The 19,277-nt window shown below is 46.3% G+C and overlaps 1 protein-coding gene across 8 annotated transcripts in view; it reads left to right on the forward strand.

Moving 5' to 3' along the window:
* The window catches only part of TSPAN18 (tetraspanin 18), a 210,595-nt gene that overhangs the window by 153,660 nt on the left and 37,658 nt on the right, over positions 1–19,277 (forward strand). For 5 of the 8 annotated variants that reach the window (XM_059722773.1, XM_059722772.1, XM_019476779.2 and 2 more), the window contains one exon: positions 18,271–18,360. The exons of the other annotated variants lie outside the window; for them this stretch is intronic. The gene's annotated coding sequence lies outside the window, so the exon portion shown is untranslated. The remainder of the gene's footprint in view (positions 1–18,270; positions 18,361–19,277) is intronic. 8 annotated transcript variants of the gene reach the window in all.

Here is a 19,277-nt window from a genome sequence, read left to right on the forward strand (position 1 = left end):
CAGATGTGATTAAATGTAGAAGGTCAGTGACATCTGGCATACACATGACTCTCCCTCCAGGGTCACTTGCAGCAACCAGCAACTTTTAGCCCTGATGTTGCTTCTGGGCCCTTCCCACTCAGACATGCTTTGAGAGGGGAGAGGGACATGCATGTTATAGATGCCAAAGGCAAAACACTGTTTGTTGTGGATCATTAACATTTTCACTTTCATGTTGCTTTTGCCTTTCACCCTTGAAGACCTTACCTTGGATCTTTCTCCAACCACAAATTAAGTAATTTGGGTGCTTGCAGCTTAATAGCATCCAAGAGGGCAATGAGTCCATAGAGGAAGATGAAAACCTAAATGATAGTGCAGGCTGGAAACAACCGCCTGTTCTGCTTTTGGGTTTGGATTGTTCTGCTTCCTTTTTACCAAAGAATCCAGTGGATCACTCAGTTTTATCAGTCTTCTCACCACCAGAATCCAATCCCTCCTTTTTCATGTCCTTGTGACAAGGTATTTAACAGAGTTTGGAGATTTGTTGGCTGCACCATGAGTGTTTCTGCTATGGCTTCAAACTTGTGACCTCTGGGCTTTGCCACCTTAGGACCCAACCAGAATCCTATGTGACCCACAGATTCTGTCCTACTACCACTGCACAACCCCAGTCATCCCTACAGTAGATTCATCTCTGACCCTGCAAAACTCCAGAAACAGCAGTCAGTAGCCCTTAGTAGGCTCTGGTCTGCTGCTTGAACTTTGTGGCCATGCAATTTAAGAGAATTTGGAAGGTGGCTATCAGGCAGTTTGGCAAGATGGTTGACTGCTTCCCCAGGTCAGTGGAACTTACCCCTAACAATTGAGCACCTGGCCCTATATTATCTCAGGATTCTAGGCTAGGAGTAAAGACACAAGATATAATTAGTAAGGATGAATTTACCTTGGCCTGGGACATATTATTGTACTTGGACTTGGGTAACTTGTGTTGGGCTCCCAGCCAGGACATGGCCTTTCTCAGGGACTGGGGCTAGTTGCACGCCTTCCCTGTGCCTGTTTCCTCACATGTAAAATGATAGAGTATTACTACTTTGCAAAGTACTTTCAGATGTAATTACTGTCAGTCCTCAGACTTACAACACAATTGGTTCCTGAAAACCGTGTCGTAAGTCAAAACGTTGTAACGTGGAACCAGTTTTCCCATAGGAACACTGTTATAAATAGGGGATTGGTTCCTTTACAACACTCGATACAGCTGTGCCCAGCTGGTAAGTCTGTTGTGGTGGAAGGGGAGGGGGGAGGGAAGGGGTGTGGGGGGCAGATCAGTGCCCCTGCGGTGAGGGAGGGAGTGAGGCTGGGGCTGGGGCAGAGGCTGGGGCAAGCGCTGCCCAGCCGGGGAGGGGTGGGCACGGGATGGAGCTGAGGCTCATCTGGGGGTGCAGGGAAGAGGGGGAGGCTCCCACCACTGTACACTGCTCATTTGGAGGCAGCGCAGCGGCTCCATCCCACGCCCGCCTCACCCCGACTGGGCAAGTGGCAGGAGGGCATAACCCCCACTCAGTGCTGCCACCACCGCCCACCCAGAGCACAGCTCAGTGCAGCCCTGGCCCCACACACCCTGCCCCATGAAGATCATGGGGCACATGCTCCCCTCCCCAACCCATACCTCCTGGACAAGCAGAGGGAGCAGCGACAAGAGCTGCTGGATGAGCAGCTCCTGGACGAGCCATGAAGTGGTGGGAGCTGCTCCCCGCGCCCCCCAGACGAGCCATGGCTCTGTCCCGCACCCACCCCACCCTGGCTGGGCCACACTTGCGCTTGCCCCAGCCCTGTCCCAGCCCCAGCCTCACTCCTTCCCTCACTGCAGGGAGCGTTAATCTGGCCCCTCATGCCCCTTCCCTCCCCTACTCTCTTCCATCGCAGCAGACTGACCAGCTGGCTGCAGCTGTATCAAGCATTGTAAAGTTGAAACCCACATGGGAACATAGAAACAGGCTGTCAATTTATAAACATCGTAAGTGCCCTTCGTCATAACTTGAAAAGTCATAAGTCGAAGACTGTGAGTGTTATGCAAGGTTTAGCGTGTATCAGCATTCTGGTCCCAAGTGGTTTGAGTATAATCAGCTGTGGTAATACAACATGAAGTTTGGCAGCTACAGAATGGTGACCACAAGTCCTGTTAAGGTAAAAAGAAAAAAAAAGTTGACAGTTTTCTATTTTCAAATACATTTGTACAACTAGACTGAAGATATTTAATTCAGAAGAAAGGATTGGTGTAATAAAGCATTTTGGGTTACCTTTTAATACAGAGCTGTCTAATTTCTGGGTGGTGGTAGAGGGGCATATACCCCCCAGGCCTCAGCTGCATGGGCTACACACCGCAGGGGCATTCCTCCAGGGCCCCCTCCTACTGCACAAGTAGCTTGCTGCACCCTCTCACCACATGCATCTCAGGCACAGATCCCTCCATGTCTCCTTAGGCCACCATGCCTCTCTGCCCCTTGGAAGGCAAGAAGCAGAAGTCAGAAGACAGAGGGAGGAGCCATAGCGGCAGGAGTAATGGGAGGAGCAATGAGGAGGAGGGAACCAGCAGGCTGCATGTTAACTTGTTATGGGCCATGTGAGTCCTATGCCACCAGTTGGACAGCCCGACCCTAACTTTAATATATGAGAGTTACCTGCCACCTTTCTCTCCCCCACCCCAGTAATGACAGTACAGTCATTAAATCTTCCATTGCCTGAGCCAACTTCCTATGTCCTAGGCACAGGCACAAAACTGCTGTGCAATCTGATTGGGGGCACTCTCAACCAGGGCCTTCCTTCTGCTTTCAGAATGTATCAGAACTTCCTGCTGCTGCTTAGACATTGTGACCTAAACCTGGGGTGCTTTGGCCCATTGCCCTGCAAATCTGGTTTTGATACTTCCAAAAATGTTAAAGCAGCATTTGAGCAGAAGGCTGAGTTGCTTTCAAATTGCATGTCGAGCAAGCACAGAGACCCAAGTGAGCAGGGATTAAGGTTCTTCTTGTGGAGAAGCCTTGGCTATTTAAAACTTGTATTATTTTCCAGTGATAGCATGTTATCATGTAAACCCTTCTTGACTTAGGAAGGGACTGTGTAGTCCCAGAGGAACTATTGGCAGGCCACCTTCCTACTATTGGCAGGCAAATTTGAAGCTGCGTAGGCCTGTCTGTGTAGCACTTCAGGTGGGTTGACTGGCTTCGCTGAGCGAGAAGGCCCGTTATCCCACCTCCTTCCTTCCTAATGTTTTTGCATCTTAAAACATGTATCCATACATACAGTATGGATGTATATACATTACAGAGGCATAAAGCAATCAGGACTCATGGTAGAGGTGATATCTTTTATTAGACCAACTAGATTTTTGCAAAAAACAACCTTTAATTGCAAGCTTTCAGGCACAAACACCCTTCATCAGGCATCGGAGAAAAAACTGTAAAAGTTCTCCTGGGTAGAACCCTTTTCAGTGCCTAGGGCATAGGGAAGAGGATTATTATGCTGAACACTGGAGAGCAGGGTGGGAGGGGAGGGAGGGAGGAAGAGAAAATGGACTCTTACCTGGCAGGACTCTCTTCACTCAGAAGGCAGCTGCTCCCTGGAAGCCCCTCCTGGTGCTCTGTTTTCTCCCCCCAGCCCCAGGGTACAAGGTTGTGCCTTCATGGCAAAGCCTTTGGGGGAAGCATCGTTTCATCCCCCTACTCCTCAGATGCTGTTGGGTATGGGGCTATCTGCCTGGCTCTTATGGCTGGGCAGAGGCAGCACAGAGTAGCACCTCTGAGGCAAAGAAACTGGAGGGGAGAGGGCCATACTGATGCCCTCTCTCTAAGTTGGCACCCAGGGCTGATGCCCTCCTTTCCCCCATCATAGGTACGTTGCTGATACATTACTTCTTTCTCAGGAGGCAGCTTCGTTGGAGCTGTGCAACATGCTTAAAGTTGATACTCTCAGCATAGATTTCATAGATTACATAGACATTAGGGCTGGAAGGGACCTTGTGAGATCATTGGGTCCAGCCCCCTGCCCAAGGGGCAGGAAGTCAGCTGGGGTCAGATCACCCCAGTAAGATAAGCATTCAAGCGTTTCTTAAAGGTATCGAGCATAGGTGCTTGCAGCACTTCTGGGGGGGTCTATTCCAGACTCTGGAGGCTCGGACGGTAAGGAAGTGTTTTCTTATGTCCAGTCTAAAACGGTCTTCCAGCAGTTTGTGACCATTAGACCTTGTCTTCCCTTGGGGTGCCCAGGTGAACAGACGTTCTCCCAGATCCTGGTGCACACCCCTTATATACTTATAGGCTACCACCAAGTCACCCCTGAGCCTTTGCTTCTCCAGACTGAAGAGTCCCATGCCCCTCAGCCTCTCCTCATAAGGCCAGTTCTCTTGACCTCTAATCATACACATGGCTCTCCTCTGGGCTCTCTCAAGCTTCTCCACATCTTTCCTAAAGTGTGGAGCCCATAATTGGATAGAGTACTCCAGTTGTAGCCTCACCAAGGTTGAGTAAAGTGGGAGGATGACTTCTTGGATCTTGCTTGAGATACATCAGTAGATGCAAGCCAGATTTTTATTTGCTTTGCCAGCTGCGGCATCACATTTGTGGCTCATGTTCATCTTGTGGTCAAGCACTGTATATTTGCCGTGTAGATCTGGTACAGATCTCCTATGGATTCTACAGACCATTTGGTTTTCTCTAGTTATTCTTCCTGTTGCTGTTATTCTTCCTATTCTTCCAGTTATTCTTCCTATTGTTCTCTGTAACAATGCCTCCAGGTCCTTGTGCATACCATGGGAAAATAGAAAGTGATAGACTAGCTCAGATTTACTGTCCAAGTTGCCGTGTTGTTCCTGACAGTGGCAAATGCCAGTTGTTTCAAAAGAAAGTGCATGAGAACCCATAATGGAAATGTATGCAGTTACATACCTGGCATCTGGGAGGGTTGAAGGGAGCATTTCTCCATGACCTCTAGCAGTTATGTCCTTTCTGTGGTCTGGAGGGAAACGCTGCTTTGCCATCCACTAACCAAGTGTTTCTTTTACTTCTTCATGTCATGTGGGCTGCCTCATGGCTGATGTTTCAAATCATGTCCTAACCATTATTAATTACATTTAAGGCAAGTCCTGTTCCCATTGGTTTCAATTAAAGAAACTTTAAATTTGCTGTTCCCAGTCCCCATTTTATAGCAGGTGACACAATAATAAAGACTAAACAAAATAAAGTTTATCACTATCCAGAGCATTTCCATGACTAAATTCGGTACTTAATGTTTTACTTTTTAAAAATAAATTCTATGCAGATCTGTTTTTATGATTGGCAGTGGTTCAAGTTTTGCCCCAGGCTATTCCCAGCCTGGCCATAAGTGATTCTGGTGGTGAGGTTTCCAATATTATTGTTATGTGCTATTTAGATTGTAGAAGAGCCCAGAATGTGTTCATTGTCAAGCACTTTCCAAACGGTGACACGCCTTGCTCCAAGGAGTTCCCAAGCTTTAAAGCAAAGTCTCCTGCAGGTATTTTGCCACTCCTGTAGGTATTTTGCCACTCACATTGAGCCTCAAATGCTGAAGCAGGAAGGGTATTATCAAAAGGATACACAGTTCTGCTCTCACTGGACAGGGGACTGTAGGGGTAGTTCAGTGAAAACTTCATGGGTGGAAAAGGGAATAACTCTCTATTGCCACAACACAGTCCTGCCCTTTATCATTTTCAAAAAAGTTAATCTTACAGATGTTTCTAAGCTCCCTAGACTGCTGCAACAATTCCTCTTCCGACTAAGCAAATATTCCCAGACATGTGGAACAGGGGCCTGCTATCCTAAGAGTCAGCTCTGACCCTCAGAACTGATAGATCGCTCTCTCAAGAGGTGCCACTTTACTGCAGAAACACAAGACAGGCTCTAAAAGCTAAAGCAGATGGTGCTTTGAACCCTGAGGATGCAGCACCACAGGAGCACAACAAAAGGAGCCCTATGTTCACTTTGACGTTAGCCATCTGATTTATGAGAGCAACAGTGCGTAGCTTGTCATGTCACTTCATAAACACGGTTGAGGGTTTTTCAGGAGAAGCTTAATTAAGCCCTTTTTATTTCTTAATTCCTGGAAGTGCTGAAGTGTGCTCGGTTGGCCTGGATGGCAGCAAGAATCCCCATGATTTATGCTTTGAAAAGTGGAGGTGAATTTGTTGCCATGGTACTCTGAGGTGTCTCCAAAACACACATCTCCTGTCAGCTGAATGGGCTCCCAGCAGCACGTCCTAATTGCTATTGTGCAGCAACTAAACAAATGATCAGAGATTTCCACATAAGCTATAATCAAAGGAGCATCCCTTGCTTTTTAATATGCACTGAATGGATTCATTTGTAAGCTTATTACGATTTCAGAGTGAGACGCTATTAGGACAATCATTAGGTGTCTGTAAAAATAGCAGAGGAAAGCATCACCCCTGTTTTTAATATTTGTGCTTTTAAATGTATTACTAATAAGTACAGGGTGGATCAGGCATGTTCATTTTCCTGTTAATATTACTGTGAATTAAGGGCAAAGCAAAATGCCATAAACTATCCATTTTCAAAATAAGGGCAAGTGCAAAAAATGAGGCATCTGGAAAGCAGAAAAGGAACCAGTGTTATTCTCCGGGCTCTTGATGTAATGCTACCCCATGGGGTGCCAAAGCACTCGGGGCCAGAACTGGAACTCAGTATGCAAATTCTCTTTAGTCTGTATTACATAAAGACTTGGTTTTTGTCTGATAGGGGCCCAGCACTGCATGCTGCATGATTAAAACATCTCTTTTAAGAAACGATAGGTAAGGGAGCATTCAATAACTCATGTACCTTAACATGCCAAGATAAAAGGCCTTAATACATTAACTCTGGTTTATTTTCTTGGAGAACTTCTGAAGCTTTGCCAGGGCTTTGGCCATGCTTGTCTTCCCCCAATTCTTTTCTTTCTTGACTGGAATTACAAATACCTGTATTAGTGCCTGAAGCAGAAGGAGGTTGTGCCTTACACTAATTCAGGCCAGGTGGCCAGAATCAACTGCAGTTGCCTATAAGACCACTTTCTCCTCAGTTTTAACATAAGGTAAGTTACCAGGGATATTTACAGTGGCACAATGCATGGACTTCATATGTTGCTTGCTGGCTCAGCTACTGTCACGCAAAAACTTAAATTTCAGATCATCTCCTTCCTGTGCATCATCTTTGAAGGCACACAACCTTGCTTTGTTAACTCTTTCCTTAAGTCCTGCAGCAAGGCCTGTAGATACAAGTATTAAATAAATAAGTCATATGTGGCCATTAAGGGCATGTTTGCACAGTTATTACCGCTTGATGGAAACTGTCATGGCATGGGACCTAGTTCACATTTACAAGGTAAGCTATCCAGGGAGGGAAAAAGTGCCCTGAGAACTTTCTCTGCCAGCACTTTCCAGCAAAAGGAGCTGGAGAACTTATGTCAACCCTCCTCCCGTGCCTCTATCTGTGCTTCTAATGAGAAGTGTGATCTGAGCTCCCCTAGGTCAAAGAGCTGCTCCCCTAACTCTTGCGAAAAGCAGGTGAGACCCATGAGAAAGGTGGGGGAGAAGGGGAATAGCTCTCCTGGAACACCTTATCAGGTGTTTTTGTGTACATGCTTGTCCTTTCCCCTCATCTTATCCCTATCAACAACTGTCCAAACAAACTCCTTCCCTCTCTCTCAGATTACTATTGTAAGTAAAGCATACAGACGTATTAGCTATGTTACTCTGAAATCAGGCAGAAGGCAGGGTAGATTTGCGCCTCATGGCTAGGGATAGAAGTTACACATAAACTGGTTTAAGTGAACAGAGACTGGTTTAAATCTGTAACAAAACATAAGTTCAGTGCACGTAAACCAGTTTCAAAATGGCTGAAACTGATTTAAGATAAACTTTGTTGAATGTAGTGTTAACTGATTTGGGTCAAACTGGTTTATGCAACTTCCTGGTTTAAGTTAAACAGACCACTTCCTGGTTTAAGTTAAACCAGAGTCCCCCAGCATCCCAGCATGCTCTGCAACCCTGGGCTGGGCTGGGCTGTGTGCTCCAGAGAGCAGGACTGGCCCCACACCTCTGCTCCCTAGCTAGGGGCAGAGGCATAGCCAGATGCCAGCCGGAACAGCCCCCAGAGGCAAAGGGAGCAGGGATTTATTCCCCTCCTCCCCTCTCTCACCACGGTACCGCAGGTGAGGTGTAACAGGCTGTCAGGCATTCTCCCCACTCTCACAGCAGGGGTAGGGACATGGCCAGAACTGGCTGCCATGGCACCGCCATCTGTCTGCCTCACCTGCAGCTGTGGGGCTAGGGCTGCAGGGCTAAGTCAGGATATCTGACAAGAGCTGCTGAGGGCAGATGCACAGGGGCCAGTCTGGGCTAGGCCTTGGGGGCCAGATCCTTGGCTCAGCCTGGGGGGCATGGGCCATGGCTGGCTGAGCAGCAGGCTGCCCAGGCTGGCTTGGAGGTGCCGGTGGACCCAGAATCTGGCAGCATCCTGCTGCGGGGGCTCGCAGCCCCTGCCACACCCTTGTCTTGTGCAGCACCTGTCAGCTGCAGCTGCACCACAGGCTGTGCGCTGACCAGGGCCAGGAGGGCTCTTCTGCCTTCTCTGCCTCCAGCTGCTGGTGCTGCCACTGCTGCACAGCTCTGGGTGGACAGATGGAAGCATTAGCTCCACAGCTTCTGCCCAGTGCACTGAGCTCTGGCTGCTTTCCACCTCCCCCCAATTTCCCCGCAGGGGCTGCTCGTTGCGCTGGGCAAGCAGAGCTGGAGCCAGAGCTCCAGGCTCTGAGCAGAAGCCACCGGGCTAAAGCTTCTACTCTTGTAGAGTGGTGCTGTGCAGCAGGACAGCTAGAGCTGAGGGGAACAAAACAACTCTGCTGGGCCCAGCCAGCTTGCAGTTTCCCCTTGCCTCCAGCAGCTCCTGTCCTTGCTACACCGCTCTGGCTGGTGAGTGGGGTGGTGATAGCTTAGACCTGGTGGCTTCTGCTCAGAGCATGGCGATCCAGCTTCAGCTCCAGCTGCTTTCCACCTGCTCCCCTCCACAGGGACTGCTCATCCTGTTGGGTGGGTGGAGAAAGGCAGCCAGAGCTGGAGCTAGAGCTCCATGCTCTCAACTGAAACAACCTACTCACTGCTCGAAGTGATGCAGCAGGGACAGGAGGGGAAGGGGGAGGGAAGAAGCTGCCCAAGCGAGGGGAAGGTGATGCGTGCATGCTGGCTGGCCTCAGCAGGGCTGTTCTGCTCCCCTCACCTCCAGCTGTGGCTCCTGCTCCTGCCCCACCGCATGGCTGTAGGTGGGCTGGTGGAAGTTCTAGCCCTGCGGCTTCTGCCCAGTACCTAGAGCTCTGACTCAAGCTCTGGCTGCTTTCTGCCCACCTGATGTGATGAGCAACCTCTGCGGGGAGAGGGAGGGAAAGCAACTGGAGCCAGAGCTCAGTGGACTGCGCAGAAGTCGCAGGGCTAAAGCTTCCACCCGCTCTGCCCACCCCACCCCTGCCCACAGTGCAGCATCCTGCTGGGAAGGAGCTTCTACTCCCTGGACACCATGAGAGGGGCTGCTGCCCCCATCATGGTCCCTCAGCCCTCGCTGCTCCAGCAGCAAGGCAGAGGCATGGCCTCCTTAGCTGAGGAGCAGGTAAGGGGGTTATTTTCCCCCTCCCTTCAGCATCTGGTAGAGGGTGCAGGGAGGGAGCTTATCCTGCTGCTCGCCTGGCGCAGGGAGTGATCGGCAGTGGCAATGGCAGTCGGGGCAGGGAGACCCCAGCTGAAACCCACAGGGGACAGAAGGGGCAGAGGAGAAATAAACCCCCTCCCTGCTCCCTCTGCCTCAGGGGCCCATATCCCGGCTGGCATATGGCTGTGCCCCCACCCCTGATGCTGCAGCAGCTAGGAGGGAGTGCCAGGCAGACCCTGGCCTGGGTCTGTGCTGGTGGGATAGGGAATGGGGGATTAAAACTCTGCCTTGGCCAGTTCACTTGAGGCTACTCCTGCAGCAGAGAGTGCACTTTAGCATACCCCAGCTTCTGATTTTAGCCATTGCAGGCATGTGCCTGCATTTCCTAAATGTCTGTTCACTTGCCATTTGGTTCAACTTAAGCAGGTTAAACTAACCTGCAAAGATTGAATCATTTCAGGCTTCAGCTTTTTGAATTTCTGTCCCTAGCCTATAAATTAGGTAATTAGTTAGTCTGTAACAGGGGTGGACAATTATTTCAGCTGGAGGGCCACTTTATGAGTTTTGGTGACCTATCGAGGGCCACATGCATCTCTGTTTCTTCTCTCTGTCTCTTCCCCCGACCCCTGGTCTCCCTCCAGAACCCAGCCAGAGCTGTAGTTCACTAGGACCCCTGACGCTCAGCTGTGGACCCAGATGGGGATGTCCGCCACAGCGGGCAGGTAGTGGTGTTAGCTGCGGGCATACCCAACAGGTTGCAGAGCCCCGACACGCAACCTATTGGCAGTGTCCACAGCTGACTCCACCACCCATCTGGTGCAACAAAAGCTCTGGTCTGGGTCTGCAACTGACACTGCCAGCAGTTTCCGGGTCGTAGCTCCAGGCAGGTGCTTTTGCCATGATGGGGAGGTGGGGTGGAGGTGGCAGTGATGTCAGCTGTGGAAGCTGCAGGCAGGTTCTGCATCAAGGTTCCTGAGCCTACCAGCAACATCCACAGCTGATGTCACCTCTCGCCCACTGCAGCGGAAGCACCTGTCTGGGTCCACAGCTGATGCTGCTGTGTCAAGAGCTGATGCTGCTGAGTGGAAGCAGGCCCACTGGGCACAGCGGAAACGGCCCCATCTGTCAACCCACCCAGCACCAAACAGCGGCCAAAGCTGGAGCTGCCAGCCACCCATGGGCCAGATCCAGTGAGTTAGTGGCCGTCAACAGGCCAGATCAATATCAAATCTGTTGGCAGGCTGTATCTGGCCTGTGGGCTGTATTTTGCCTACCCCTATCTATAAGGTGCAAATCTGTTCTGCCGTTTCAGTAAAGCAGGTCATACTGAGTATCTGTTTACGCTTTGCTTCTCACAGGAAAGAAGTATTTAGGGCTCCTTAAAGAAGCAGCTTTGAAGGCTGGTGCATGAGAGGGAGGAGGAGCTTTGAGTCCTGGCATCTCCTGCTGAGGCAGTCAGGTGCAGCAGAATTCAGTAGGAGTCAGGGAGTCTACTTGCAGGCAGATTGGGGTGTGGGGGAGAGGATTTGGTGGGATAGAAAGAGCTGTTAGTCCTCAAATGCTGGGGACTTGGCCAAATGCTATCTGTAACATGCTACATGTTCAAATTAAAGATTATTAGAGGTAAACTACAAAAATGTTTGGCATTTTTCAAGCAACATTCTTTGTGGCTGGTTGGTCATTTTTGTGTCTGATTGGCCATCTTTACTGTGCAATAATTACTTTGTACATGCAGCATGTCTAAATTTATTGTGCAGTTTACCAGGTAATTGTATATACATGTAATGTGTGTCAGGGTTTGCAATGGCTTTTGAAATCTTTGTTAGGCAGGCTTGAGTGCTGCCAAGTTACTGAGAGTAGCAAGGGAATGCCTCCAAACCAGCTCTACTACATTCCTAGTTTTGGTACGTGCGAGTAGGACTGGATACATGGGGTGTGCAGTACTCCCAACAGCATTAGGGGTGCAGTGTAGGTGTACCCTAAACACCATCCAAATTACTATGACAATATAATTTCTTTTTCTTTTTTAGGGCATTCACTTTGCCTTTGCTTGGAGTGATCAAGTTACTTTATTTGAATGTAGTTTTGCAAATCTACTGTTCTAGTCAGATGATTTGGAGCAGTTACTAACCTTTGCATTTCAGAGTTGCTTTTCCTGTTTAGATCTCAAGTCAAAGTGCCTGCCTTAAACAGAGATTGTATAGTTTCAGTTTTATAAATAGTTTTTGCAACAAGAGCTGTTTATTTTTAATTAAATTGTGAAGAGTATTAGTCTACTAATTATATAATTCTATGCCGTAGCCATGTCTTCATCATTCTTAGCAATCCCTGCTGCTCTTCAAGCACAATTACAAATGCATATCAGTCCACTTCATTTTAAGTGTCCGATCATTACTAATTCACTTTGTGCTTGCACTAAACATGCCGATTGCAAGGTACAGTTTGTCTTCCTGTGCATGGCATTTATTGGTTTCTGAGCAAGTCTAGGTTGAGGATTCCAGCCAAAATGTCTGTATGGAATTAGGAAACATGGCTCCACCCATTGTAGAAATCACAAGGAGACTGTGGTATATTCTTTTCCTGGAGTGTGTTTAAAATTCCTGGAAACTTTAATGGGGAGGAAAGTCACCAGCAAGTACTACATCTAATTTTTCACTCTGAAGAAGAAAAATTAAAATGGCCTAATAACGTCCTCCTTATTACGTTATATAAGTCTGGCCTCTTATTCCAGTGATATGTACATGAGGATGACTAGAGCACTGCAATGAAATACAAAGCCAGAATGCTGCAGCTCTAAAGGAAGCACTGTATGCATTCTGTTTTTCTGATGTTCAGTTACATAGTTCTTGAAAGGGTAGGAGATCTGCTTTATGGCTCTAACCCACAACACTTTGGGTTTGAGGTGTGTGTTGTGCAGTGTGTACAAGCTACCACTTGTCAACAACTAGGCTGTTATCAGCCCATCAGTTTTTTATTCTTGACTGATTTTTTTTATGACCTCAGGTCAGCTAAACTTGGAAGACAGCTTTGTTCTACTTGCTCTGTTTATGATAATGCAAATAGGATGGAGTGAGAAACTTTAGAAACACAATTCCTACTCTTATTCAGGACACAAATGAACCCCACGTTCCAGCTGTGCATTTTCCTGAATGTGTTTGCATGTCTATGTATACATACACCATAACCTCAGTGCTGCTGAAGGAGCCTGCTCCTTCTTGCATACATCAAATCTGTAAAATGTAGCAGTAAAACTGCTCCTGAGGTATCTGTTCTGGCATCTGTGCCACACCAAAGACAGTACTTCAAGAGCAACCATGGAGGAAACTCCAGAGCAGCCTTTTGATTGTCATTTTACCTAAAAATCAATCTTCCCCTTCCTCTGGTCAGGAATGTTTCAGGAAACTTGTGAACATATTAAAATGCATAGTTTGCTGTACCATAAGGTTACCACAGCAACTGACCAATAAAGTTTGGGATGGATTTCTGCATCTTTCAAGCAATCATCAGCTCAGCAAACTGCTGAGGCATTTACTTCAACCCAAAAAGGACTGACTGAATTGTTGGAAGCTGAGAGGAAGGAGAATGGAGACGAAAGCCAAGGAGTCAGTGCCTATAAAAATAAGATCTGTTCAGGCTAATGAAATAATGGAAGGTTCTCTACACTTGTAGTCAAGTGCTGAAAGCTAGGAAGTGTAGAAAACATAGCTATACCCAAGAGTAGATAAAACAATGGCATATGTAACTTTTTATTTTCTGTAACAACCAATTCCCTCCTGATATAACACCATGACTTATGTCTGGGGTGAATTTGCTCCATGCTTGAAAGCCAGCATTATCAAATGGGGATGTCCGAAGTTAGGAACATACGTCAAAGTAACCAAGAACACATCTTTCATGCAAAGAAGTGTTTTTAAATAAAGAATGTAACCCATGAGCCAAAAATGACTGAAACCTTATTGAGTCTAGGGTTGATATCAGCATTATTTGGTGGATGGAGTACTGTGTGTGCCTTCCCTTTCAGCTTCAATTTCTTTATCTGTAAAACGGGAATCCTTATCTTTCCTTTCTAAGGGGCTTTGAACTCTGCATGTAAAGTGTTATGCAAGGGCCCGATTTTATTATTTTTATTTACTAACTTTGCTCAGAGTTAGGAAGCCCTTGATGAGAAGTGCTAACTTAAATGATTTGTTCATGTTTTCATAGTGGTGCATGTGTGTCGGGGTGTATTATCATACAGATATAAAGCATAAGTTCTAACTATTACTACTTATATTTCAGAACTGTTGTTGTTTATTATAGAACCTTAAGGGGCGGATTCAACACCTGAATTCCCATTCATTTCAACTAAAGTTTAAACACCTAAATACTTTTTTGGGGTCTGCCCCAAGCATTTCAATCCAGCCTGCTCTCTCCTTTTCCCCGGTTCCTAACCGTTTCGTTTCAGTAATGGGCCACTTGTGGATAGAGGGTCCGGGTCAAGGTACTATGTGGCCACTTTTTCATGGAATGTAGGCTTGTTTAAAAGTAGAAAGCTATGTGTCATGAGGGGTTGCCCAGAGTGTTGTACATAGGAAGGAAACTCTAAGGGTAGTTTCTTCAACAACTTGGTTTCATTGAAATCATCCAGAGCTTGATTAATATTTTAGAAAGTCTGCTGGGTTAATGTTTGGAGGTGTCAGTGTGCTCCTAGGAGCCTTACAGTCAGCTGTGCAGAGCAGTTAAATGCATTAGACTGTGCAGTGAGTTTGCTTGCTTTGGTATTACAAGCTAAAGCAGTTGTCCCTGGTAAATGGGCCCATGTTACAGTGACATTAGCATTTTAATGCAACTAAAGAGGGGCTAGACTGACTGTAATTTAGTATCTAGTTTCATGGCCTTGTGTAGTCCTTTCGATGCTGCTCCATAGGGGCCAATTATAGTTACACAGTGCACTTTGGAATCTAATTGGATTTACATGCAGTAATGTTGTCATGTCACAGCGATGACTCTGCTATATAAGCACTATAAAATTCCAGTGCAATTAGTTATTTATACAGCAGCTCCCGTTACAGGATAATGCATGTGGTTGATGGCCCGTGCAGAGCTCCAAGTCCATCAGAATGCCATGTGCTTTACCTTTCTCTGAAACCTTCCAGTCTGGCACTGTTAGGGAGGGGTTAAGGTTACTCTGGGCCCAGTTCCATCAAAACATGTCCCCCCCTTCTCCACCACAAAAATACTGACCCCTTACAAATCAGCAGGCACAGGTTTGCTAGCTGCTGCTTATTCCTTGAAGGAGAGGTAGACCTAGTTTATCTCAGTTTCCGTGCATGCCTCCATCTGACAGAAGTTAATGGTACTGATGAACTGCAACAGCAAGGATGCCCTAGGGCCCCTGGGACCCAAGACCCAAGCCACTGGCTTCTACTCTGCTCTAGAAAGTGTGCAGGAAGGTCTGGATTTATACACAAAATAGAAGTCCTTTCTCCACTCTTGTCGCCTTTACAACTTTTTCTTGTTTCACACGCTACACATTCCTCAGAGCAGCCAGTCACACCCCTGACCTCTCTTCCTGCTTTGCTTCTTTTACTAAGGTGCATAAAAGTAGGAAAGGCTTGTGCATTTAGCTATCTTTTCTTAATCAAAGACCTCTTCAAGGAGATGATCCCAAAGCATAAAGATTAGTAAACAGCTCAAACATGATGCTTCAATCTGAGGGACAGCATGACATGATAAGACAGTATGTCAAATGTGTACATACTCACCAAGCTGAAGCAGATGTGGCCTTGGGATCAGATCAGCTGTGCCAAACAAGAAAACTTGGCTTCAGCCATAACTGGCATCTCCTGCATTCCCACAGAGACTGTAATTAAAGACATCAGCCTGCTCGAGTCAAAATTAGACATAGTGGTTTTGCACTTTCTGTAATTCTCCTTAATGACAAAATCATAGCTATTAGCTAAAAGAGTCTTCATGCCCTTCCAGACCATGGAGGAAAGATGGAGCATAGCTCTTATCTGGTATTTAATACTGCTTGTCATCTCTGCTGACACAACACCTGCTGCTACCTACTGAAACATCTAAGCTCTTCCTCCATGGAGGACTGTAATTCCTTTAAAATATTGTGACTTCAGAGGGAAAAAAATAAGATTTCCCTTCCCACACAAGCCTCTGAGGGCTGTAGATATATAATTATAGTCACATACTGTGAGAAGAGGAATCCTATCAGTCGCATTATTTTCCTAATCACAGGTTTATATAGCATAGTAATATCTCTAAACCAAAAGTTAGAGCCATCCCCTCTGCCAAACAGCGGCTTACCACTGTACTTTTAGCATCAAGAGTGGAAGGAACAAATTAATAACTCTGTTAAGTCTTGTGCAATGAACAGGGTGTCATTTCACAAGACAAAGCATGCTGACTATGTGCAAGAGGCACTGAGGAACAGAGAGGGGGAGCATTCCAGTTGGGAGAATAATGCAAAAAAGTATTCATTAGATGTTTCATGTGAACTTGCTTTGGCTACGTTGGGTTTATTTGTGCCATGTCCCCTTGCTGTCAGGGTGGGACACTCTTTTACTTCCCACTCACATGTGCCAAACTCAGGAATGGAACAGCTACTCTAGGAGCATCCCCAGTCAGTCTTGAGATGTCTATCTCTGGCATGCATGAGTGACAGGTATAGTGTCCCCCAAGCAGCTTCACCACTGCATTTCTACGTTTGGCATATGTGAGTGGCAGCAAGCAGGTGTGTGAGGTGTGCTCATTAGTGGCCTTTCTTGGGAGTGCTGGTGACACAGTCCAGGCAAATGCATTGAGTCCCTTTGGTGTTCCCTTTCTGCAAACAATAAGTGCTAGATTTTTCTTCACAGGAATTGTCCCAGGAGGCAAACTCCACAGTTGTGTGCACAAATACTTCTGGAAAACAGATTTAATATTTGCTCAGCCAGTTCTTCATGCTGGAAGTGACTGTACTCTCATTCAGTCTAGGAACAGGAATGGCCTGTATGACTCACCTGTCTACTCATAGTTTGAGTTTAGAATCAAGCCACAGAATAAAACTGGTTAAAAAAATTACTTCATTTTATTAACTAGTTGTATGGCAGGCATTATTGGTCTGCAGTTGAGTTTCAGGAGTCTAATTGCATTAGATGTTGTATAAATAATACATTTTCTTATCTATACCATACCCTTGAATAGAATATGCCACCTAGTTTTTATAGACAACTTGAAAAATGATTTTTTTTTACCTTCTAGAATGGGTAAATAACTGAACCAGCATACCTGTTCTGGGACCACATGCTGGGTCAGAACTTTGCACTAGTTCAAGGGCCACATAGTGGCTGCAGCTTGATCCAGCTGGTGTGGGGTCATGGTCTGAGTCTGCCCATAGCTGGATCCTACACTGAGTCTAGGGCCACGTGCTGGGTCCAACCCTGTGCATCCTGTCTGGCCCATGCCAGGACCTGTGCACAAACCTGATATGCAGCACTGGATCTAAGAGCACATATTTTATCCAGCCCAGTGTACTGGGTCTTGCCACAGCCACACCCTGCTTGTTGGCCTGATCTAAGTCTGAGGCATGAGCTGGGTTCAGCTGTGGCCTGACTCGGTACACTGACTCAGTGCAGGAGTGGTGACTGTTAATTGCCATGGATCCTAGAGAGACAGAAATTAACTCTGCCACTGCTCCCCCATTGCCAAATTTTCAGGATCAGTATTTCTTACATATAATGCTCATCCCAGTCTCCACCCCCCCTGGTTTTTTGGGGGAAAGGTATATGTTTTATGCAAGAAAATATAATTATGGTCTGGGGGAGAGATGAATCAAAGAAGAGGTAAAATAATGGTAAAACAAGCTTGATTTGCATTCTCAACATATCCCTGCTGGCCAAGAGGTAATTGTTAAATATCATTTGAAATGGAAAGGAAAAGAAGAAATTATGAATTATTGCTCAGTTCTTATGTCTGTCTGTCTGCATGCCGTTGTTGTTACAGGAATTTTCATTCAAAGATCTCCAAGCCCTTAGCAATAACCAATTCAGCCTCTTTACTCTACTTCAGGGTAGTTTCATTATCCCTGTCATAGGTGGTAAAACTGAGACACAAAGAGGTGAAGTAATTTGTTCAAATTCACACGACAAGCCATTGGCAGAATCAGAGAGTGAATCCTGGTTTTCCACTGCACCCCTCTACTAACTAGGCTGCATTACAGACAGATATTTTACATTTTTTCTTCTGCCTCTTTAATTTTTCCAGCAAATAGACTATAAAGCTACAGCAGATTAAATTTTGCCAAAAAAAATCCTGTAAAATTTTAAATCTCTGTTGTTAGATCCAGTCCTGTTGTGCTGGTAGGTGTATATGTACCATGTGGCCAGATTGTATGCAGGCATTTCAACCACACCAAAGGGTGCCAAACAGATTCTGAGGAATCCGATGCTTCACTGGGTGTTAAAAGCTTTTCATTAGTACTAATGTGCACCAAATTAAGAATGCAATTAGCCTAAGTGTATTCATCAGAATGGTGTGTTTTAATAAATTGTTTATTTAATATGATTGTCAATTTTATTGACTTCTGCAGCAATTTAATATTTTTTTCTTGTAGGACAAGCTTGGCTAATAAAAGATACATGGGACACACGCACCATTAGAGGTCAGAAAAGGCATTGAGCTTGAAGCCCCTAGAGCTGCCCAGGTGACATTTTAAAATTGCTACTTCTTTTTGTAACAAAGGCTTTCTCTGTGTTTCTATCCTTTCACCGAGAGGAATGCTTCCACACAATCTGCTCTGGCAAGGAGCTTCATAGAAGGCCCCAACAGGTTATGGCGTGTTCTCAAGGAGCTGTCATAAGGCAAGATTCTCTCAACAGATCCAGCCCCCTTTATACCATTAAGGTGGAATAAAGAGCCTGGAAACAGGTTGTGGATGAATAACAGGATTCATTTGTGAGCAGGAAACACTCTGGTGGTGCCAGTGTTCTGTGTTCACTCTCTAGGTCTTAAGTCTTCCCCTCCCACTCCTTTGCACCATATAGAAAAGGGATGTGTCTGGCTTATTTTGGGGATAGAGAACATGGTGGAGTTATGTTACATTATATCAACCCTCTTGTTGTGTTAGGTTCTGTTTACAACCCACTTAATATAGAGCTGCCTGCAAGAATTTCTAAGTAGCAAGTGAAATGGGTCTGCTCATGAGAACTGAGACACTGGCTTGGGAGAGAGCCTGTTCCAGAATGTCTGATACCTTTTAAAAGCTGAACTGCAGGAGACCATTACGTTCCTTTGCTGCTGCAGTTGCTTTTTTGTCTTTAGACTTCCACACAGTGCCTAGATGCCCTGATCAGGAAACTATTGTATTATGTGTTCTGGAAGCTGAGAGCTCATGTTCCCCAGTGAGTTTACATCCTACAGAGAAGTAACAAGTGAATGGGGAGGGGCAAGAGTGTTAGAATAGATTGTACATCATTCAGGTATATGCATAGACAGTTTTTAAATCTGGCATAAATACATAAAGTCAATGTGAGCTACCCTCACCCCCCCTATAACCCATCAGTAATAAGCTCATTTTTACAGGGGGTGCAGCAGAGGTGAGTCTTAAGAAGGTTTTGAAGG

The sequence above is a fragment of the Alligator mississippiensis genome, chromosome 2 (genome assembly GCF_030867095.1).
Source record: "Alligator mississippiensis isolate rAllMis1 chromosome 2, rAllMis1, whole genome shotgun sequence".
NCBI lineage: Eukaryota > Metazoa > Chordata > Crocodylia > Alligatoridae > Alligator > Alligator mississippiensis.